Source organism: Rattus norvegicus, chromosome 19 (assembly GCF_021556685.1).
Source record: "Rattus norvegicus strain SHRSP/BbbUtx chromosome 19, alternate assembly SHRSP_T2T, whole genome shotgun sequence".
Lineage (NCBI taxonomy): Eukaryota > Metazoa > Chordata > Mammalia > Rodentia > Muridae > Rattus > Rattus norvegicus.
The window spans coordinates 47,538,708-47,562,899 of record NC_141552.1 but is presented as its reverse complement, the minus strand read 5'-3'; the positions used below and the strand labels follow the sequence as shown (position 1 = coordinate 47,562,899).

The window sequence follows — 24,192 nt, the reverse complement described above, 5'->3', positions numbered from 1 at the left end:
GGCAGAAGTGTGTGTTAAATATGGGAGTGCTTCCTGGAGTTGGGCCTTACATCACTTTGGGTTATAAGGCTCATTGTCATCACCACCACAACCACCAAGACCACCAAAACCAACACCAACACCAACACCATCATCATCATCATAATCATTAGTCATAACCATCACCATCACCATCATCCATATTATATTTTACAGGATAAAGAGCTTTGGTTAAGAGAATAAGTAACTATCTTGAGTTTTTTCTAACATAAGTGGAAAAACTTATGTTTTTCCCAAGACTCAGGACTCTGAGTTTTCAAAACAGTGATGTTGTGACACATTTTACATAATAGTTGGTTGTAAAAAACTCAAGACCAATGAATGGGAACTAAGAACCCTGTAGAGGGATTACCATTCCCCAGAAGTTTATTTTTCAGGAATCAGGAGATCTGTATCCTGTTTTCCATTCATTCATAAGCCCAGCACTAAATGGATTTATAAATTCTTTATATATATTCATAATGAATTTTTTACCTATAGGATGGGGGCTCAGAGAAACACTTAAGATTCTTTGCCATCTTAAAATTATATTACTTGAAACTGTTACTTAAACAAAAACTCTCCAATACCAGTATTTTTGCAAGGTCTTGAGAATAAAGAAAGGAGAGTGAGCAGAAGGAATAGACTATGATTGGTCTCAATTTCTTGGACTGGATCTTTAAATTTACTATTTCTCAGTACAGAATTATTCTCTTCAAGCAATTTAATAGCTTTGACTTTTAGTTTATTTGTTATAATAAATTTTATAGCATTTTTATTCTTGCTTTTACCTATTTACAAAATGTCCCAAACATATCAACAGGGAACTATTTTGCAAACTGAGTATTTACTCTGTATTGTTATTTATAAGACGTTAATGCCTTCTAGTTTAGACATACATGATTAACACCAAATACACTTTTATAATAGCACTGTTTTAATCTATAAAAATAACACTAAAGCATGCATAGCATGTTTCACTTATCATGTATTAATTTGGGAATCTTCATGAGATATTTTGAAACCATACCTGATATATAAGAATGCTTCACAGATGAGGGAGTATTAGCCTTCTATTGTTGTCACTGAGAATATGTACCTCCACTTAGAGTTTTCTCACCAAAAACCTTTTCATTAAAAATTGTTAAAAATTAAAATATAATTATACCACTTTCCTTCCTCGAATTCCTTTCACTATTTCTTTTTCTCAAATTCATGGCTTCTTTTGTTATTGATCCACAGACTCACATGCACAGATGTGTGCATGTGTGAGTGCGTGTGCGCACGCGCGCGTGTGCACATACACACACACACACATTGAAAAATGTATAAATAAGGCCTGCATAGTCTGAAAAGTGGTATATGTATATGTTTCAAGAACTGACCACTTATCTTACAAAACTTTGTACATAAAAATGCATGATAAGATATAATATTTGTACATTTTATGAAAGAAAAGCTTAAGTCTTCCTGTAATGGGAGTTTGAGGTGAGAGAAATGTAGTAAAATGTGGATCTTTCTGAAGCCAGCTGTTTGTGTGTTCACTGCTAATTTTGGACTAAAGAAGTTAGATTCATTTTTCATTTGAATAATTATGTTCTTCCTGTCAAGGTCGCTGTACTAGTCACATTGAAAATATATGGCAGATTACGTGGAGGTTTTAGTAGTAATAGGGTTTCTAAAGAGTAAGTTGTCTTGGAAAATGTATAAGAATACAAAACGAAGACTTCAGAACAACAGTTTGTGTGTGTGTGTGTGTGTGTGTGTGTGTGTGTGTGTGTGCAGATATGCATATGCTATGGTGTGCATGTAGAGATCAGAAGGCAACCCTAGGTGTTGGTTCTTACCATCTTATCTTGTTTTAGACAGGATCTTTACTGTTTGTTCACTGTGTTGTCTAGGGTAGCGAGCCTAAAAGCATCTCTGGGATTCTCCTGTCTCCACTTCTTATCTCCTTATTTGGGTCTTGAGATAGCAAACACTTGTCCTGTATGGTCTTATTCACATAAAATCCCCAAGAGAGATTTGAACTATGGACTTTACCTTTGCTCTTCAGGTGACTTACTGCTGAACTAGCTCCCCAGAAGGGTCCCAGCTTTCTATGGTGTAATAGTATATGCTTAGCCATATATCCAATCACTGGAAGACAAAAGCTAGTATTTGGCTCGGTGGGTCTTCCAAAGTAGCTCTGAAACATCTGGCTTTTTAAAATAAGGCTCTGTGCTTCATATTTCTTTTGAATCAGCTGATAATAAATAAAAATATCTGTGAAGATTAGAGCTTAGTTTCAGAGTTTTATGTGTCACTTTAAAAATGTAATACAGTGTCAGTAAATGCATTTTAGTTGATAAGTAAGATATTGGAAAAGTGCATACTATTGCCAAGGGCATTGCTTAATGAATAATAAATATTTACAAAGGGAACATATTATAAACCACATTCCATAAATGTCAGAAATTACTAGGACCTATAACCTCACCTGAGACACTTAACTCTCTCCTTAGAGGTTGTAATACTTAGTTTTGAACTTTATATTAACCGGAGCATAAATAATATCCTCTTTATGCTGACTTACAATCGTTAACATTGTCTGTGAGAACCAATGATCTTTGATTAAGTCCAGTGTCAAGGTTTCAAATTTTCCACTGTGTACATAATGCTTAGATTATTTATTTTTCTTTTGGTGGACATTAGAGTTGTTTCTATTATTTCAATTTTACATAGTACTACTGTGATCATTTTTATGTATATCTTTTAGTAAATGGTGTTGCCTTTTCCATAAGGAGTTAGAAGGTCTGGTAAATGGGTAAAAAATTTAGTTTTTGAAGATTATTTCCAATTAGTTTAATAAATTAACCAATTAATTCTCCAATAGCCAGGGAGTGAACATTTGAGTTGATCTGTTTTTGGTAATTTTAAAGAGCCATTAATTTGGGTATGTGATTGTGAATTTTAGCCTTATTTTTCCTAATAACAAATAAATTTTGAGTATTATCTGATTTCCATTTGGAAATCTGCTTTGCATTTTTTCAGTATTTTCTTTTGTTATAATTTTATTGATTTATAAAAGCATTTTTAGGTGATTGTGTTTTCAATTTTAGATTATGTAGAAACTAAAATTACCCATTTCAGCTCCTTGGAGTACTTGATACTTTTACTCAATTATGGCTCCACTTGACAATGATTGAATCTCACCAACACAGGCATAATCTGTTTGATTCCCAGGAACTTCAGTATACATGTTTGATTTTGCTAAATCATTTTTGTATATGTGTGTGTGTATATATGTGTATATCCATGGGGGAGGCTAGAGTTATATCTTGAGTATCTTTCCTTATATCTCTCTCTACCTTATTATTATTTTTTGAGACAAATATCATTGAACCAAGAGTCATTATATTTAAGTAGATTGGCTGATCAGCAAGCTCCAGGAGTCATCCTGTCTTCTCTTCCCTAGCACTACACAGACATGAGCTAAAGGCACACCCTGCCCCATTCAGCCTCAAATGAGATTAGAGCATTTGAATTAAGGTCTTTGTATTTGGGTAGTACACACTGAGGTATCTTCCACCTCACCAAATTATATTTCATAGATCACTGTAATAAACCCCTAGACATGTGACATGACAGAAAACTCCAATGCTTATTGAATATAACTCAGCAGTCAGCTTTCTTTTTCCCCATTTTATTAAAAATACAATTTTTCCCTCACATAATGTATACTGGCAACACTTTTCCCTTTATCTAATATCCCAGTTCCTCCTCCTCTCACCTCCCCTTTCTGTCATTAGACATACCCTTTCTGTCATTAGAAATTGAACAGGCTTCTAAATAATAATAATGCAAAAACTTTTAAAAAAAGATAAAACAAAACCTAACACATTGCAATAGGACAAATTAAACTGAAGGACAGAGCCCAAGGAAAGGCAAAACTAAGATACAGATGTCATGATCCATTCATTTTCACGCCCAGGAATACTATGAAAATACAAAGCTGAAAGCCATTTACTCATTTCCTCTTTAAGGGCCTCTGTAATATCAAGACCACTCAAGGTGTTTTACTTGTAGTTAAGCTATGTTGCAATGCTCGGGGCCTTCTGTGGAATGGTTGCTGGCGCTAATGGAGACATATTATCCTTGCTGTTCTTGTGTGTTTTACACTGAAGTCTACACAATTGGCTTTGGAAGATTAGAATTTTAGGTGCTGGTATCCTATCTTGTCTTGTTGGAGGAGGGGTGTTTTGTTCCTTGGTTTCTGTTGCTTTCTCTGGTTCCTAGGACGATGTGGTGGTTGTGTGTTGCCCAATGGGGATGCTTCTGGGATCATACAAGGTGTGGTCAACGGGGATTCTAGCTTAAATGTATTTCTAGGTGTCTTAGTTAGGATTTTATTGCTGTGAACAGACACCATGACCAAGGCAAGTGTTATAAAAGGCAACATTTAATTGGGGTGGGTTTACAGGTTGAGGTTCAGTCCGTAATTGTCAAGGCAGGAACATGGAAGCATCCAGGCAGGCATAGTGCAGGTGATGATGAGACCTCTATATCTTTGTCTGAAGGTTGTTAGTGGAAGACTGACCTCCAGGCAGCTAGGATGAGGGTTTTAGAGCCCATACCCACAGTGACATACCTACTACAACAGGGCCATACCTTCTAATAATGCCACTCCCTGGTCCAAACATGTGGAAACCATCACACTAGGCATAGGAAGCTGACACGTAGAGATGGAATTGGGCTAGAAAGGGGAACTACAGAGAGGACCCACAGGAAGGAGGAAATCATTTCTGTTACATCAGAATCTGCTTTGTTCCCTGGGAATGGAGACAGAGTGTGGAGAAGCCACATCAAGTATTCTGCTGCAGAGCTGGGAATGAGACCTTGGTATTGGATTTGGAGGAGAAGAGGGAGAGTGAAGACCCAAAGCTTCTCTGCTTGGCTGGTCTGGCAAGCTTGGGTGTCCCAAGGACTGGAACTAGTTCCCAGGAAATGCTTGCTGGAGTTTTGGGCAGAGACAAGGGGTAAGTTGGGGGTAGGAAGGTTGAAGAAGATGTGTGTGATCCACTGAAGATAGAGTCTAGAGAGAGGGAAGGCCACAGCAGGTGATCTGCTACAGAACTGGGGGTGAGATGGGGGTGGGGATGAAGCTGTGGGGGTGAGAGATAGGATTTGGAGGAGAAAAAGAGCTTCTCTAACTTTTCCATAAAGCTTCCTTCAGTGATTCTAGATCCCTTCTCTTTTCATGTACATTCTATAAGAATTTTATCTGTTCATGCAGGAAATCTTAGCAAGTCATTTATTAACAATTTTGCTAATTTTAGGGCCATTTTACTATACTCTTCTCCGTGATGATGTTGTATGTCTCCATTTATTTGGATCCTTCTTGTTTTCTTTGACCAACTCTGTGTAATTAGTCTTATTTATGTTTTGTTGATTTTCTATATTTAGTTTGTAGATTTGTAGGTTGGTTCTAAACACATAGTTCCTCCAACTGCACAGTTAGTTTTATGTCTTCCTTCCACATCTGTATGTCTTCTGTTTCTTTTATTATTCTTTTATTTTGTTTTTTACATTCCAGTCATTGTCCCCCCCTCAGTTTCACCTCCCATAGTTCCTCATCCAATTCCTTTTCCCCCTTGCCACAAGGCCTCCCTGTCCCTGGGGCCTCAAGACTCTGGAGGATTAAGCAAATCTTCTCCCACTAAGGCCTGATCAGGTTGACTTCTGCTACAGATGTGCCAAGGGCCTGCTCATGTATGCTCCTGGTTGATGGTTCCTTCTCTGAGAGTTCCCTGCAATCTAGGTTAGTTGAGATTGCTGCTCTTCCTATAGGGTGGCTCTCCCTTTCAGCTTCTTCAATCCTTCCCCTTATTCAATCATAGCGGTCCCTGACTTCAATCCAATGGATAGGTGTCTGCTTTTGTCTCAGTCATCTGTTGGTAGGGCCTCTCAAAGGACAGTCATGCCAGGCTCTTGTCTGTGAGCACATCAAAGGATAATAGTGTCAGGCCTTCCCTCCAATCCCCCATGAGATGGATCCCAAATTTGGCTGGTCATTGGACGTCCTTTCCTTCAGTCTCTTCTCCATTTTTGTCCCTGCAGAAGTAGACAGTAACAATTCTGGGTCAGGAATTTTGACTGTGGCTTAACTACCTTGTCCCTCCACTTGAGTCCCGACTGGAGGTAGACTCTGTGAGTTCTCTTTCCCCAATGTTGGGCATTTTGGCTAAGGTAACCCCAAGAAGTCCTGAGAGTGTTTCATCTCCTGGGTCTGTGGTACTTTCTAGAGGGTCTCCCACCTCCCACTCCCCAAGGTCGCTTATTGCCATTCATTCTCTTGGCCATCTGGGCTTCTCTTCTGTTCCCTTCCTTCATTTCTGAGCCTATTTCCCCTTACTCCCTCCAGCCTCCCATTCTGGATCCCCCATCCCTCTGTCTCCTGTGATTATTTCCTTTCCTCATTTAAGTGTGATTGGAGCCTCCTAACTTGGACATTTCCTCTTGTTACACCTATAATGGTCTGTAGGTTGTATCCTAAGTATTCTGTACTTTTTGGCTAATATCGACTTATTAGTGAGTACATACCATGCATGCCCCTTTGAGTCTGAGTTACCTTACTCTAGATGATATTGTCTAGTTGCACTCATTTGCCAGAAAAATTCATGCTGTCTTTATTAATAGCAGAATAGTATCCTATTATATACATGAACCACATTATCTGTATCCATTCTTTGCTTGAGGGACATTTGGGTTGTTTTCAGCTTCTGGCTATTACAAATTAGGCTGCTATGAACAAGATAGAGTACATATCTTTGTGGTATGGTGTCTTTTGGGTATATGCCCAAGAGTGGTATAGCTGGGTCTTCAGAAAGAACTGTTTCTAATTTTCTGAGGAACCTCCAGATTTATTTTCAGAGTAGTTGTACCAGTTTGCAATCCCACCAGCAATGGAGGAATGTACCTTTTTGTCCACACCCTTGCCAGCATCTGCTGTCATTTGAGTTTTTGATCTTAGCTATTCTGATTGGTATGAGGTACAAACTCAGGGTCCTTTTGATTTGCATTTTTTCTGATGACTAAAGACTTTGAACACTTCTCAGCCATTCAAGATTCTTTTCTTGTGAATTCTCTGTTTAGCTCTCTACACCAGCTCTTGGTTTTGTTGATTTTTTTATACTGTTCATTTTGCTCCTAATTAATTGAGTTTAGCCCTCAATTTGATTATTTCCTGCCTTCTATTGCTCTTGGGTGTGTTTGGTTCTATTTGTTCTAGAGCTTTCAGGTATACTTTTAATTCCTTAGTATGGGAACTCTCCAATTTCTATATGAAGGTACTTAGTGCTATGAACTTTCTTCTTAACACTGCTTTTATTGTATCCCATAAGTTTGAGTATGTTGGGCCCTCATTTTCATTGAATTCTTCTAAAGTCTTTTATTTATTTATTTCTTCCCAGATCAAGTTATCATTGAGCAAAGAGTTGTTCAGTTTCCATGTTTATGTTGGCTTTTTGTTGTTTTGTTGTTGAAGTCCAGCCTTAGTTCATGGTGATCATATAGAACAAATGAGATTATTTCAATCTTCTTGTACCTGCTGAGTTTTGTGTTATGTCTGAATATATGATCAATTTTTGAGAAGGTTCCATGAGGTGCTGAGAAGAAGGAATATTCTCTTGCTTTGGGGTGAAATGTTCTGTAATATCTATTAAATACATTTGATTCATGAATTCTGTTAATTTCACTGTGCTACTGTTGAATTTCTGTTTCAATGACCTGTCTATTGGTGAGAGTAGAGTGGTAAAATGCTCCCTAATATTATTATGTGAAGTTCTATATGTGTTTTGAGCCTTAGTAAAGTTTCTTTTATGAATGTGGGTACCCTTGCATTTGGGACATAGATGTTCAGGATTGAGACTTCCTCTTGATTGATTTTTTCCTTTGATGAAAATGAAGTGTCCTTCCCCATCTTGTTTAAAAACTTTTGGTTGAAAGTCTATTTTACTGGATATTAGAATGGCAACTTCAGTTTGTTTCTCAGAAACATTTGCTTGGAAAACTTTTTTCAGCCTTTTACTCTGGGGTAGTGTCTGTCTTTGTCACTGAGTTGGGTTTCTTGTATGCACAAAATTCTGGATCTTGTTTATGAATCCAGTCTTTTAGCTTATGTCGTTTTATTGGGGAATTGAGTTCATTGATGTTGAGAGATATTAAAGACAGATGATTGTTAGTTACTGTTATTTTTATTGTGGGAGGTGGTATTATATGTGTATGATTCTCGTGGTTTTGTTGTGAACTACTTAGTTCTTTGTGTTCTTTTGGGTGTATTTACCCTCCTTGTATTGGAGATTTTGCTCCAATATCCTCTATAGGGCTGGATTAATAGAAAGATATTGTTTAAATTTGGTTTTGTCATGGAATATCTTGATTTATTCATCTATGATGATTGAAAGTTTTGCTGGGTATAGTTTCCTTGGCTGGCATTTGTGTTCTCTTAGGGTCTGGAAGACTTCTGTCCAGGATCTTCAAGCTTTTAGAGTCTCTGTTGAGAAATCTGGTATAATTCTGATAGGTCTGCCTTTATATGTTACTTGGCCCTTTTCCCTTACAGTTTTAATATTCTTTCTCTGTTCTATGCATTTAGTGTTTTAATTATTATGTGATGAGAGGATTTTCTTTTATTGTCCAATCTATTTGATATTCTGTAGGCTTCTGGTACATTTATGACCATCTCTTTCTTTGGGTTAGGGAAGTTTTCTTCTATGAATTCGTGGGAACTGTTTTCTGGCCATTTGCTAGAATTCTTCACCCTCTTCTATTTCTATTATTCTTATGTTTGATCTTTCACTCTGTCCTGAATTTCCTGGATATTTGGGTTAGAAGCTTTTTACACTTTGGATTTTCTTTTACCAATGTGTCAATATTTCCCATGCTATCTTTTATGCCTAGAATTCTCTCTTCTATCTCTTGCATTCTTTCTATTGGTGAATTGTGCATTTGTAGCTTTTGATCTCTTTCCTAAATTGTCTATCCCCATTGATGCTTCCCTTTGTGTTTTCTTTATTTTTTTCTATTTCCATTTTTAGTTCTTGGGCTGTTTTGTTCAATTCCTTCACCTGCTTAATTGCATTTTCCTGTATTTCTTTAAGGGATTTCTCTCCTCTTTCAAGATTTCTACCTGTTAGTGTGTGTTTTCCTGTATTTATTCCAAAGAGTTTTTTAATATTGTCCTTACAGGCTTCTATCATCTCATGAGATGGGATTTTAGGTCATTATCTTGCTTTTCATGCACATTAGGATAGCCAGGGCTTGCTGTGGTGGGAGAACTGGGTTCTGATGGTGCCCAATTTCATTGGCTTCTGTCACTTAGGATCTTGTGCTTGCCTCTGACCATCTGGTTCTCTCTGGTGTTATCTGAACTGGGTGTCTCTAATTGGAATTGGTCTTCTTGGAAGCAGGTGGAGCTCTGTGACCTGAATTAGGGCTGGACTTTGGAGGCAGGCAGTGTTGTCTTTGGTTAGGATGGGCCTTCTGTACCTCTGGTTAGAGCAGGCCTCCTATGCCCCTCATTACTGCAGACCTCCTGTGCCCTTGGTTACTGAGGACCTCCTTGGAGGCTCATAGCCTGTACAATATGGGCAGGTATCAGGCATCTGGTCTGGCTCAGGTGGGGACATGGGTCAGAAGGAAAATGGAACTCTATCCTTGGTTACTGTGGACCTCCTAGGAAGCAATCAGGCTACAACATTTGGGTGGGGTAACGGCCAGGCTGCTGATCTCCTTTTGTGTCATTATACTGTCTGATTTTTCTGGTTAGGATTTCCATTTGCCTTTTGACAAAGGGAAAGATCTGAAATTATTGACAACTTTTTCTACTATATGAAAAAACATTGTATTCACTATTAGTCATATCATCTATATATATTTCATAATACTCTCTACCAAAGAAATACATTCTCTATGCTTTTTTAAGCTTTTTCTTTACTATGAATGTTTATTGAATTTTGTCATTTTTCATGTGCCAGTTGATAAGCTCATTCATTTTTCTACTTTAGTTTATAAATCTAAATGTTTGATTTTTGAATGTTAATTCATCATTGAATCTCTGGAGAAAGTCTGCTCGGTCAGGTCACATATTCTGAAAAAATCGTGCTAAGCTCCATTCATGATTATGCTAATAGTTTCTGTGTCTACTCTTTTGCGCTATGTTGCTTTGTTGATGCTGTTGGTTGTTATTACAGTTGATTGTGTTTTCTGGTTGATAAAATGAACTGGTATTTTCTCTTCTCTTTTATTCTGGAACAGTTATGCACACTTGTGCTAACTCTTCTTTAAATATTTGTAAACATTTTTCCATGAAACCAACAACTCTGGTGATTCCTTTCCCTTGACAGTTTTACAATGTAGATAACAGGATGAATGGGGGAAAAGGCTGGAGGAGGAGATCTTTATGATTGGTTTGAGATAGTGGCAAAGAGGAGGCAAAGTCTGCTTAAGTGGTCTGTTACAGATTTCATGGTAAGAATCGGGGCTTGGATTTAGACAGGAGGGAGAGGTAAAGATCTGTAGTAGGCTACCTGCTTTCCTTGTTGGAGTGACCTATGGGTTCCCAGGGAATGCCTGCTGGAGTTGTGGGCTAGGATAATAGGACTAGTGGGAGGGGGGATGGAAGTTTGGAGGGTTAGATATGTGTGATCCACTGTGGGTGGGATAGGGGCATCCAGAAGGCTGAAACAAGAGGTCTATTACAGAGCTGTAGATAAGGCTGGATTTAGAGGAGATGGGTAAAGACCTGTAGTTAGCTTATCTGCTTCCTTGGCTGGAGTCTACTTTCCTTCTAGCCATTAGAGTAAGGCAGAGACTAAAAAGTATAATTTAATCAATCAGAATGTTTCAAATAATTATAATGTGAGTGGTTTATTTGTTCTTAGCTTAACATCTCCTTTTTAAATGATTTTAAAACTTAAAAATGAAAAAAAATAAATTATTTTCTGTTTGGTTTAAAGACTTAAGGTTTTGCATAAGAATAGAAGTATTTGAAACACCTTAGTGTGTTGTGCTTGACCATCATTGAATTGACTGTAACAACCATTTTATGACCAGTTAAGGTGAACTCTGGATCTGGAAAGTTGTGATTAAGAATAGATGGAAGGGGATGCATCCTGGGGAATCTGTGAGCTCCCCTCTCATCAGGACAGCCAGGCGATCACTTTATGTCTCCATTGCCTTCTGAGAAATAATTTAGATGAAATTCCTGTTTGTCAAATATTGATCTATTTACAATCATTTGTTTTAATTCTCTGAGAAAGTAGAACTTAGGGAAGCTAAGTGGTGCAGCAAACATCTTATACTTTGGCCTTGGAAGGGTTAGGACTGGATTTGAGTTTTCAGGGATCACAGTTTCAGGATTCCAATGATTTTGTATTGGGTGATAGCGAGCCTAACGACTCATGTATTTTTACCTTCTTATCTCCTGGTTCTGGATAACCTATTACCCTGAGTTAGCTAATCAGAGAGCAATGTCCGCATCAGGAAATAACTGCTATTCAATGTGTTTGCCATGTGGTTCATTAATCCTCTTGGCTCCCATTTTGCCTGACATTCAGGGTCATAAGACTATATAATATTTTCTGTCTGAGTCATTTATGATTATCTGACTAATTAGGTACATAATATTTTATCCTCCTGTCATCTGGCATACTTTTGTCTACTTTAGGAGCTAATATTATGAGTACTATTGGTCCCGGCTGGAAGCTGTTCACTTTGCTTGAGTTTTCTTCTTAGTCCTGTAGTTTGTTGCTACCAGACAAGAAATTCAGTTCAAAGAAATCAGAAGACTTGGCAGGGAATTCTGGAAGCAAGTGTGGAAAATGAGCAATCTCAGGTTCTTTCTGTTCATAGTTATTGTTCTGTATAAGTGAGAAAATACTTGAAAAAGCAACTTGAAAAAGACGGGGCTTATCTTTGCTTTCAGTCTAAGGAAATAGCATAGAATGGCATAAAGATTCTGGTTGTGGTGGCAAAAGCAAGAAGTGGCTGGTCACACCATATCCACAGTCAGCAAGTACAGAGGGAACCACCAAGTCTCCTCTTTTCCTTTCTATTCTATCTGGTATAGCAGTATTGTGGCATTGGCATTCTCTGGTAACCTTCTCAAAGACTTGCTCAGAAGTGTGTCTTCTGATGGATTGTGATCTAGTCCAGTGGCCAATATGGATAGACCTTGTTAATTTGAACAAAATGCAGCAGAGAATGGGAACAGTAGTCAGAACAGACTACAGGAGAGAAGTTATGGCATGAGAGGTAGTGTTGAATGCTGTGGGGAGTTACATGACTCAGGAGGTCTTTTTCTTTTATGTCAAACTCTGCAGCTTCTGAAAATGCAGGAAATGTACAAAGGAGACCGGGGGAATCTTGACCACATAATTGATTTCTGTCATTTGGAATCAACTGTTTATTTTTATTTCAAAATATATAAAAACAATACACTAATAGAGTTTTAAAAATTGGAAGAGTCCTTAAAGGTATTTTATCCCAGTAATTTTATCACGTAAATAAGGAAAATTAAAACTAAACCAAGTCAAGTCCACCTATTGACTTAGTTCCAGAGTTGTGGAGTTGTAAGATTGCAGCCCCAAGCTTCTTATTCATATTTATGTAGGCTGATAAGATAAACAAGCCCAGCACCAAGGCCACATCCTTAAATGCAATCAGAAGCAGTGGAAAGGAAATGATCTGGTCTACACTTTGTAAGACGAATGCTCTTCTGTGAAGGATGATCTGGAACAGGTCAAGAATAGCTGAGTTTGGAAACTGCTGCATTCATCCAGGGCTGAAATGATTACATCTGAGACAGAGGAAAGACTGTGAGATGCAGCTGTATTTTTGGGTTAATGATATGCACAGCTTGTGATGGATTGAATGTAGCAAACAAAAACATAAGATGTTTTGAGGCCCAGGGTCCCAGGAACAGGTAAATACAGGTCACGTTTCTGAGAGCAAAGTGTAGAGGTGAAAAGTGGTACTGGTGGTTTAGAGACTTGGGAGGGAGAGACAGTGCTGAGAAAGTTAGTGTTAAATGAAAATTTCTGTCATTTGTTCTTAAACCAACTGCTGAGCCACCTTTTCCAGGTCCCTAAAGTATGGTCCACTTCCCTGCATCTCCCTGTTTACCCCGTATCAGTTCTTGACCCCAAATATTTACTTATAAAAGACATAATATTTGTTATCTTTCCTTTGCTTAGCCAAGATTTCCAGGATATTAATGATCAAATGTAAGCTTTATTTTAGTTCATGGTTTCAGAATTTTCTTTCCATAGTTGTTTGACTCCGCCATTTTGGTCTATGGCGGCACAATACCTTTAACTAGGGACATATGATAAAGGAAGTTTGCTCACAGCCTGGAAGTGGAAGGAGAGTCGAGTGTATCGGTATTCTCTTTAAAGGTATGCCTCAGTTTCCAGAGATCCTCCTACTAGGCAATTTCACCACCTTCTGGTACTTTTATACAAGCCTTTAATATATAGGCCTTAGGGAAAAATCTAAGATCCTATATAGTATGTTCTATGATCAACTCTGATTAGTCATTACTTTATGAGGATAAGTTAGGAAAAAAGTTCTAATTCTGTTTGCCTCTTATCCTACAAGAATAGGAATATAAATCTTTTTTTTAAACTGCATCTTCTTTATTTTGCATACTTTTAATTTCAGAACAAAGTAAAACAAACAAACAAACAAACAAAAAACACAATACACAACACCCAACCCTGCTATTCTGTGGGAGGGGATCTTCCTGCCTTAAGGCACAAGGACAGGATAGAAGAGATTCTTGTAGACATGAGCAGAGAGCCAGGTGGGTCAGGACCAGCCAAGGGTGTTGGGGAAGCTATGGGGATTCTATACAGAGGGGCTTCCCAGGAACCTGTAATCCACTTCTTCCATGCAGGAGGCATCCTCATCACCCTCCAGTGGGAGGATCTCACCAGGAACAGCAGCACTGGGCTCTTCTGCAGTGACCTCATCTTCAACAATGCCCAGGCCTAGTTTAATCATGCAGTAGATGCGATTGGAGTGGGTTGGGGGGTCCTCAAGTGAAAAGTCAGAGGAAAGCAGAGCAGTTTCAAACAGCAGCACCACCAGGTCTTTGACAGCTTTGTTGTTTTTGTCTGCCTCAGCCTTCTGTCACAGTCTCCACAATGGGGTGGTCAGGGTTGATCTCTAGGTGTTTCTTGGCCATCACGTATTCCATTGTAGAGTTGTCTCGCAGTGCCTGAGCCTTCACGATCTGTTCCATGTTGGCTGTCCAGCCACAGGTGCTTGTCACAACGCAGCAGGGTGAAGACACAAGCCTATTGGAGATAGTCACTTTTTCAACCTTCTTGTCCAAGATCTCCTTCATGAGCTTGCAGAGATTCTCAAATTTTGCCTTGCTCTCCTCCATTTTCTTCTCTTCCTCATCCTCTGGTAGCTCCAGGACCTCCTTGGTCACTGAGACCAGCCTCTTGCCATCGAATTCCTTGAGCTGCTGCACGAAGTACTCATCAATGGGCTCAGTCATGTACACCACCTCAAAGCCCCGTTTTCACACACGCTCCACGAAGGCAGAGTTAGCCACTTGCTCTTTGATCTCACCAGTGATATAGTAGATGGACTTCTGTGTCTCCTTCATGCGTGACACATACTCTGACAGGGAAGTCATCTCATCTCCAGACTGAGAGGTGTGGTAGTGAAGGAGCTCAGAGAGGCAGCAACAGTTAGTGGAATCTTCATGGATTCCAAGCTTTAAATTCTTGGAGAATGCCTCATAAAATTTCTTGTAGTTCTCTTTGTCTTCAGCCAACTCAGAGAAGAGCTAGCTCAAAGCATTTCTTCACAATGTTCTTGCGGATGACTTTCAGGATCTTGCTCTGCTGGAGCATTTCTCGGGAGATGTTCAGAGGCAGGTCCTCAGAATCAACTATACCACAGATGAAGTTGAGGTACTCAGGTATCAGCTCATCACAGCTATCCATGTTGAACACACGATGGACATACAATTTGATGTTGTCGTTGTTCTTGTTCTTAAAGAGATCAAAGGGAGCTCTCCGGAGAATGAAGAGCAATGCCCTGAATTCCAACTGCCCTTCTAAAGAGAAGTGCTTGACTGCCAAGTGGTCTTCCCAGTCATTGGTGAGAATTCACCATATTCTTCTTGAGTGATGTCATCAGGATTTCTGGTCCAGATAGGCTTCATCTTTTTCAGTTCTTCCTGGTCAATGTACTTCTTGGTCTTCTTTGTTTTCTTTTTCTTATCTTTGCTGCTCTCATCCTCCTTGTCAGATCCCACATCCTCAGTCTTAGGCTTCTCCTCATCCTCTTTATCTTCCTTCTGTTTCTCCCCTTTCTCTTCCTCTGCCTCATCATCACTGATCTCCTTCTCTCGTTCCTTCTCTAAGTAGAGGGTGATGGGATAGTCTATGAACTGTGAGTGTTTCTTCACCACTTCTTTGACCCTCCTCTCCTCTAAGAACTCTGTCTGGTCTTCTTTGAGGTGGAGGATCACTTTGGTACCCTGGCCAATAGGCTCACCATGGTCTTCGCAGACGGTGCAGGATCCACCAGCAGAAGACTCCCAGGCACACTGCTGGTCATTGTTGTGCTTCGTGATCACAATCACTTTCTCCACCACCAGGTAGGCAGAGTAGAAGCCAACACCAAACTGCCCAATCATGGAGATGTCTGCACCAGCCTGGAGAGCCTCCATGCATCCCTTTGTACCAGACTTAGCAATGGTTCCCAAGTTATTTATGAGGTCAGCCTTGATCATGCTAATGCCTGTGTCCACCAAAGTCACTGTGCACTCCTGAGGGTTGGGGATGATGTCAATCTTCAGCTTTTTCCCACTGTCCAACTTGGAAGGGTCCAACAGTCTCTCATACCAAATCTTGTTCAGGGCTTCAGAAGCATTAGAGATCAACTCCCAGAGGGAAATCTTGTTTGCGTAGAAAGTGTTGATGTTGAGGGACATCAGTTTCTGCCTGAAAGGTAAAGGTCTCCACCTCTTCCTCTCCATGATGCACTTCCTCAGGCATCTTGACGAGAAAACCAAGTAGTAGTACAGAGCAGGGTGGGCCCGGACCACGTCCGACTCTCACACCAAGCCTAGGCTGTGCGGGGGTGACTCAAGAGCAGGAATATAAATCTTAAGCTTTCTCTTACCAATTTAGAGAAATTTAAGTTGTGTCTACCTGGAGAGGATGGGTAAAGAGAGGTGTTCAAAGGATGCACTGAAGTAGGCATGCGAGGGAAGGACATTTCTGCCAGGCATGCTGTTATTTCAGTTCTCAATTCACAACCATTTCTTTTTGCTTCTGTGTTTTGAGCCCTGTCCTGAGTACTGGGAGCATTGCAGGGAAGAAAACTAAGTCTTTGCATTTCTGAAAGCTACACTACACAATGCCGGTTATTTAAACACCATGTTCAAAACAAAACAGAAACAGAACAAAGCAAAACAAAATAAAACAACAACAAATAATTCACAGACTCTTTCAGCAGAAGAAAATCAGGTCCTTCACTCTAGTCAGTCAGGCAGGCTACTCATTGCCTGCCATCCCTTGTGCATTCTCCACTTGTATTTTGTGCACTGTGTCTTTCACTCATCCACATTCTCTGGTTCTCTTAGGTATATCATCTGTTCTGTCAGGACTGATACTCAGAGCAGGATTGAACTAGCTTGCATCTTGTTTTGATTGTCTGGTACCTGTTATGATTTGACCCTTCCAGATGCCTCTTGAAACTTCTGTCTCCTTGTCAGTTTTTGATTTTGTCATTAATTACACTCACAGGTTTGTAACATGGCTTCCACAGAGCTATACATTTTCTTCTGATACCTGGTAAATACTTCTGTGATTTTTAATTTCTTTTTTCTTTTTTTCCTGTCAAAATTAATGATAGCAAGCCTCTTTCTTGTACAGGAAGGCACTACACACACACACCTGGAGACATGGGTTCTTGTAACTGTTTGTAATATAATTAAAGGGGATAGGGGTCCAATTTCTTGATGTTCTGTGCCCTTTGTGTCCCTCTCAACAGTCTTGCCATCTGCAGCTGCCATCGACCCATCTCCTGACTCAGTTTTCTCCAAATTCTTTGATTTTGCGGGGACATTGCCATGAAAACACCCCATTGGATGTTTAGAGTGTTTTGGCATGAAAAGGATGGGCATATCTTTCTTTCCAGACAATTTAATACAGGATGACACCCCTGGCACACTGAATTAAGATAAAGCAGCAAGCAGCTCCAAAGGTGTCCATTTTTATAGAGATAAAAAGAAGAAAATGACAGAGCACAAAGCAATTTAGTTTTTAATCTTGTATTGAAATATGAGAAGACAATAATTAGTCAAACCAGAAGACAAGACTGACTGATATTGCTAAGGGAGGTACTGTGTTCTTGAATTTACTAATGTTTACTCATAGGAGTAGGCAGACCTGTGACATATTCTGTCCTCCTGCCTACAGTATAATTCCGAGAATTGGGGAAATTCTAGAAATTTTCTAGAATTCTGAATTTTAAATGTGGTTTTAGTAGTTTCTTTCTCTGGGTAGGAGCCAAGGAAAATTTTTATACTCCTTTCTCTAAACACATGTGACTATAGTAATGATTTTCATAGGGTGGAGTTTTGCTTCTTCCAACAATCCCCAAAGTGTTGAAACTCTTCTTCATAGCTTGTTGGATGAGTCAGTCAACTGAACAGTTACATGTAAAGTCTAGACTAGGATGGTATGTGGGTCCCTGCAAGACATGTAATATTCTTGTTTATAATCATGCAAACACTGAGTGCAGTTTCCACCAGTAACTTTAGAGACATGTGATACACTGTTCATAATGCTTTCAAAGGAATGTAGTATTAATGTAGAAAGGAGGGCTCAGGTCAATCCATGTATCAGTCCATTTCTGAGCATCTCCAGAATCTGGAACTAGAAACCACTGTATCAAAGTTCAAGGCAGAGATAAACTTCTAAAATGAAATTCTTAGAATCTAAACTGATGTGTTCATTAAAACTTCCCAGGTGCATTTGATAGTCATTCACAGTTGAGGACAAGCAGTGTTTAATTTCTACTTTTTTTTTTTTTAGTATAATTTTGCTTTCCAGGTGCATGCAGTCTGTGTGAGATTATGGGACTCTTAGACATACTTCTATTGTTAGCTCCGTACACAGATGAAATAGACAGCGTAGCTCTGATATTTAAAGCAGAGATAAGGGACTGAGACTAGACAAATCATGAAGGAGATGGGAACACACACAGACCAGTGGGGCATTCACTCAGACTACACATACAGGATGGTGTCACCCACATGACCATAAATCTTTGTTTATCTTTTTATAAAATTTTGTGAAGACTTTCTGGAAATGAAGTCTAACTGGGAAGAGGTGAAACTTTTTGTTAGAAAATACAGGTTTACAAGGCTCTGAGACTTTTGGGTGCATAAAAGTCTTGCTCAGAGATTATAATTGAGAGATTGTTCATTCCCTGTCATAGTTTCCACAACTAGATTTTCTTTTTGTATCTTAGTTCAGAGGATTTCTGGAGTAACTATGCAGAACCACAAATGTAGTAAGAGAAACATCGCACTATAAGCATTCAGTGCAGTCTGTATGAGGAATGAGAGTTTTAAAAGGTTAATGTATGACATTGTTTTCTGTGGCTGCAACTGTTTTAGAATCAGAGGCGTGCACACATAAACTGTCCTTTGGTGCACTCACACATTCTGTCCTTTGGGAATAGTATTAGCATTCATGTTTCAGGTCAGTTTATTATGACCATTTCAATTTCTAAAGTTTACTCTATTGTAAAATATTGTTATTGCTTTTAACAATTTTTTATTTATTTTTCTGTTTTTAGCAACACAGAAAATCTCAAAGATTATATTTTATTACCCATGGGCATATTAACTCATTAATATTAGAATATATATATATATATATATATATATATATATATAATTAGGTAGCCGATTTAGACTAATTTGGAAGGTGGTTGTCTATTTGCTATTAAAAAATTGACTAATGAAATTAACTATGCAAACATGGCTAGGAAAAATTTTAGTATAATGACAGCAATACAATATTAAGATTTCAACATGGAAACTTATGTATCAGGTGTTTTCTTTATCCTCTTACTGATATAGATGTGGATCCTTAAGTTTTGAATTGTGAGTAAGTTGCTGGAGTCATTCTTATTTAATCTCTAATGGCTGTGTTTTCATTTTCTATAAATGTCTGGAAGGAAAAATCACCAGTCACAGGGTAAATATATTTTAATTTTATAAGAATTCCCATGCCTCTTGCTAGTTGTTTATGACATTCATCATTGGCTATGGAAACTATAGAAATTCAACTAACCAGAAGAAGAAAGTTGAAGCAGGAAAGGATTCATGACAAGGGGAGAAGAACGAGCCTTGGGGTCATACTGGAAACTCCACCCACCAGGCCATTCCTTCAGGAAAAAAAGAGCTAAACTAGAGGCCCCCCTCAAAGCAGAGTTTTCTCTAGTTGCTGTTTTATGAAACAGAGTTTTAAGGACTGCCTTCTTAGGGCTCAGGACTGATACACCAGCATCTGCCTTGTCTTCACCAGAGATACATGTTTCTCCAAGAATATGTGCATGAATCTCAACAAATGTATTTTATTGAAAAGTGAAAAAGCTGCCAATGATGGCCTTTAGATATGCACCCTTGAATGCAGGAGGACTGGGGATCTGAGTCTGGTCATGACTTAACAGCAGGGGGGGAGGGAGGGAGAAGGTCAGGAGCAAAATGGAACTGGTGATCTTAAAATTTTCTGAGAAGTACTGCTGGCTATTTATCCCAGCAGAATAGCGTTAGTTGCTCCCTTTCCTAACCCAGTACTTTGATGGTAGACTTCAGTCTATTTGTGTCTTTCCTGCATTTCAAAGGTCTTCCTGGGCTTCATTTGAACCCTTGAACTTGGTTGTAACAACTCCTAGTGGCCCATGGCTATACATAGTAAATGGCAATGTGGTGTTTTGGGCAGTATTTGCTCTAACTCTAAAACACATTATTGTTAATATTAAATGTACATGCCATGAAATGCAGAAATCCTAGGTATACTCATGACCTAACACTATCACAAGTGACCGGTCAACCCATGTTCCCATTAAGGCATAGAATAGTACCATCAGCTCAGATGTCTCTTTCATGCCCTCCTTCAGTACTTTTCACTCAACAGAAGATTCCTTGTTGCTTTGCTTCAACCACAGATTGTTACAATCTATTCTACAACTTCATTTAAAGGGAGTCATATAATATGTTCTATTTGTGTAGGCTACTTTAACTTGAGGTTCTGCTTTTGGGATCTAACACTGTGCTGTACATGTTAATATTTTGCTCTATTTCTGATGGCTAACAGTTTCTTTGCCTAAGAAGAAGGCAGTTTGTTTCTCAGTTCTCGAATTGATATATACCTGAGCCTTTTCCAATTTGACTGCGAGAAAATTGCTGTAAACAATCTTAGGCAAATCTCTTACAAACATATTTTCATTTTCTGTAGTAAATATTCGGAAGTAAAATTGCAAGGGTCAGAGTTAATATATTGTTAACTTTTAATCTCCATACATTTTCCAAGCTGCTTATTCCCTTTTGCATCTGTATTTTCCCAAGCAAACAGGATTGTGCTAGTATCCACAAAGCCTCAGCATTCCAATTTTCTCATTTTAGTGTTACCAGTTCAGGTGGTGTGAAGATATCCCATTCGTTTTCATTCTGAACAGAGTAAATTCTTTAAAATTGCTTAAACTATGAGTGGATGTAAAGAAGAGAGAGGAAACCTCAACTTTAAGATTTATAAAGAAGACAGAGTTACGGGTTCCCTCTGGAGAGTAGGAAAGCTAATTTTCGTAGGCACTACTTTGAAATTTTATTCTGTCCAGGTAAAGTGGAGGAAGTTGGAGAATAATTACTAATAGCCCAACTAACTCTAAATATCGTCATTAAGAAGAAACTCTTGGACTAGAATACATGAATGAGGTGATACACACTGTATGTGCCAGAGACTTCATATGTAGTTTTGGTTAGTAGAAATTAATAAACTAAGAAAAATAGAAATGAAATAATATAATACGACAGAGCATTAGGAATGGACATTGCTCATTTCCATGTAAGTCCTAATGATTTATTGAGGCATTTTATTTTATAATTGTTACTTTACCAACAAGTTAAATGCACTCAAAAATGTATAGTTATATGATTTAGTCAACAGGGTAAGAGTTAATATTTTATGCCCAAAAATGTATTTTAATATTTTTATAAGATGATATTCAAAGAACTTTCAAAGCTAATGGACATTTCAAGTTTGTTTTTTTTTCTTTAGTTTTTCAGGGATTTAATATTTAAGGTCATTTAGCTTATTATCCTGACCACTATAAATTGGGTTTTCTTTTCAAATAATTAATATTACATAAAAGTAGACGTTATATTCATTTCTTTTGAATCTAACTGTAAAGATTACTTAGAAAGTCCTCGTAATACAGCCCCACAAAATTCACAACTCTCTCCAAAATGTGATCTCCTAGCTTCACCACCTTGCTATATGGAAGTAGTAATTATTTTAAGCAGTGCCTGGGAGGCTGAGGAAGGGCAAGTGCAAATTGCAAGCTAGCTTGAGACCTTGTCCCAGCCACAAAACACATACTTTTATTTAAAGCAGTGTTTTTGTTTCTATTCTAGGCCCTGTATTAGAAACCGCCCAGCAACATTTTTTGCAAGAAGCAAAATCTCTTATTGCCCAGCATCCCAAGAAAGTAAATGAGGTAGTGCTTGTAGCTTTAATAAAAACTGATTCAGATGGCACACAAATCATTATTCAAATGATTTGATGATTATTCGTATATTTATTTGGATACACAGTTGATATATTTAATGGTGTTAACCCTTTCTTGGATTTATCATTTTATGTAAGTATTCCCTTAAGTCTGTTTAGACAAAACTAAAGTGGAAGCTTCACCATGAGCTGCACCTCTCCTGTCTTCTCAGCCTGATATGTGTACCTGTGTCTTTTCCCATGTCACTTTGCATTAAAGCTCTCTGTTGCAGTCTGTAGTCCTTGGAGGACAGGCTGTCTTCTCTGAATGTTGCATCTCCAGCAACAAGCATTGTGTCTGCTCAACAGACATTTGCTAGGTGTCAGGCAGTTGTGCAGTCTTAGGAAGGGTGGGAGGGTAAAAGGGAACAAAGATGAGGGTCCCAGTTTGGGAAAAAGGCTTTGCAAAGCAGGTTGGAAATCTTAAGACGGGGCAGACATTGTGACAAGTGGTAAAGATAATCCTTACCACTAAAAGCTTAATGACATCTTGAGTTGGCAACAATTAGAAGTGACAACAACTTGGCTTTTTATAACCAGCTCTGTCCATCTGTAGGACAGATATTGTATAGACAATTGCATTTCAGAGACCTGGAGCTGTGTTAGTCTTCCACTGACTATGTTGCTCAAAATTAAGAAACACATGATTAAAAACAACTGAAAATACATCAATACATACAATCAATTCATGACAGCATACCTCCGTATGCATTGAGTGATTTCTAGTTTAGCAGAGAAATATTTGGAAATTTTATAGACAGTTAAAAGTTCTCAGAGGCAGTTAAAGTTATTAAATTTCAAAATTATTTAAAAATAGACTGCATTTCTTGAGATTATAATTTAATTATAATTATTTTCTCCTTTGCCTTTCTTCCCTTGAAATCCTTCCATATTCCCCTTCCTGCTCTCATTCAAATTCATGCATTCATTTTTAAACTAAATTATATATATATATTCATATATATTTCTGTATTCCAAATATTTAGTCTGCATGCATGTAAGTTTTGGGGGATGGTTGTTTGCATACCTATATTTTAAAATATCTCTTTTGAGACAGAAGCTGCTATTGGACAAATCATTTTCCTTTTGAAGTGGATTGTAACATTCATGCTAAGGAATAGCTTTATAGTATGGGCTTGACTAATAACTGTCATGCATATTGCAGTAAATATCTTCTTAGTGAGACAATTTTGAAAATACACTCAGCTATGGTATGATTTTATCTGAATAAAATTTATTTATAAATTTAACTATGCAATTACATTAAAAATAAATACTAAATTTTAATTTTTGTTTTATTTATAGAATAAGGCTCAAGGAACATCTATAGATGTCTTTGAAAATATACACAAAAAAACCAAAAACTGGCAAATTTATACCTTTGAGATTAATAAAAGTGAAATTCTTCATGTAGTTGAGTACATTGGGTGGTGCTCAGAAGCATTAGCTACCCCAGGGGCAATTCGAAATGTTCAACTTTATTATTTTTTTTCTTTTCTTTTTTTTCGGAGCTGGGGACCGAACCCAGGACCTTGCTCTTATAATGTGCAACTTTAATTGAGGCCTCACAGCAAATTTCCTTGAAGGAAATGTTTTGAATATAAAAGAGAAGTACCACCTTGTAGATCTTTTTTAAAAAGGTAAGCTTCAAATGGCAGCAAGAAGATTGGAAAAGCAACACATGGAACAATTTGCTTTTTGAGAGCTTGAAATCAAATTTTCTGGTTCTGGCTGGAACTTTGTTAACCTTAACCGTGAAGGTTGAGGAGGATGATTCCTGGAGGTCCCAACATTTGATCTGTCAGAAACTGTGACAAGAGCATCCTAACAGGGAAGGGGAACCTAGGAACCAGAACTGGCTCATGTGTTTTCCATAAGTGGCATTATTTTCTAGTCCAGATAGTTTGAGAAAATTCATTTACCAAATAGCTTAAATTCTATTGATGGGGACCATTAGGGCAAGCAACCTCTTTCCAGGAATGTTCCCCAGCTCCCTCAACAGAATTCCCAGTCTGTAGAGTTTTCCATAAGGCAAACATTAGTAAAAATGTATTCTTTGTTAGAAGTGTAGTAAGAGGGAAACCTTGGTTCCATTTAAGCAAAGTCGATACTGTTTTCTTCATAGTAACAGCTTAAACAGATGTTGTTATAGTAGTCAAAAGCTTAGGTATTTCTAAAATATTTCCTAAGCCATTCATATGTTTATAGTTCCTTTTTTCAGCAAAGATTGTTCTTTCTGTCAGACACTGTTAAGAACTGGGGAAACAAAAGGTTAAAAAGATTCATAGATCAATGTTAGGTATAAGCAGAGACTAATTTCTTG

At 38.2% G+C, this 24,192-nt stretch overlaps 1 long non-coding RNA gene and 1 pseudogene across 2 annotated transcripts in view; one reads left to right on the top strand and one right to left on the bottom strand.

The window, feature by feature from the left end:
* LOC147999431 (uncharacterized) overlaps window positions 1-24,192 on the top strand; it is a 171,751-nt gene that overhangs the window by 115,045 nt on the left and 32,514 nt on the right. The window contains exon 4 of one of the 2 annotated variants that reach the window (XR_015644110.1): window positions 21,737-21,819. This is a non-coding gene — a long non-coding RNA (uncharacterized LOC147999431). Of the gene's footprint in view, window positions 1-21,736; window positions 21,881-24,192 lie in introns of those variants that run through there. The other variant, XR_015644109.1, reaches the window with a different exon arrangement.
* Hsp90ab1-ps2 (heat shock protein 90 alpha family class B member 1, pseudogene 2) lies at window positions 13,906-16,127 on the bottom strand (annotated as a pseudogene).